We start from the raw sequence: 289 nt of genomic DNA, 5'->3' as shown, positions 1-289 counted from the left end.
CTAAACCCTAAACCCTAAACCCTAAACCCTAAACCCTAAACCATAAACCCTAAACCCTAAACCCTAAACCGTGAGACATTGTTGGTGGATCAGCAGATATTATATTTCGGCAGAGGTGGTGCAGCTGCACTGATCCCTAGCAGCAGCAGCAGCAGCAGCAGCAGCAGCAGCAGCAGCAGCAGCAAAGCAGTAGCAGCAGCAGCAGCAGCAGCAAGAGATACTGCAGCAGCACGAGCAATAGATGCAGCAGCAGCAGATGTGCTATACGCCTAAAGAGGAAACCGTGATT

The 289-nt window shown here is 50.5% G+C and overlaps 1 protein-coding gene across 1 annotated transcript in view; it reads left to right on the top strand.

Moving 5' to 3' along the window:
- EMH_0014410 (uncharacterized protein) overlaps nucleotides 1-289 on the top strand; it is a gene marked incomplete at both ends in the record, with an annotated part of 2,905 nt that overhangs the window by 2,398 nt on the left and 218 nt on the right. The gene's annotated exons all lie outside the window — the stretch shown is intronic.

This window comes from Eimeria mitis, genomic scaffold, assembly GCF_000499745.2.
Source record: "Eimeria mitis Houghton genomic scaffold, Emh_scaff501, whole genome shotgun sequence".
NCBI lineage: Eukaryota > Apicomplexa > Conoidasida > Eucoccidiorida > Eimeriidae > Eimeria > Eimeria mitis.
The sequence above is the reverse complement of the archived record's forward strand: the minus strand, read 5'-3'. Positions and strand labels throughout refer to the sequence as shown.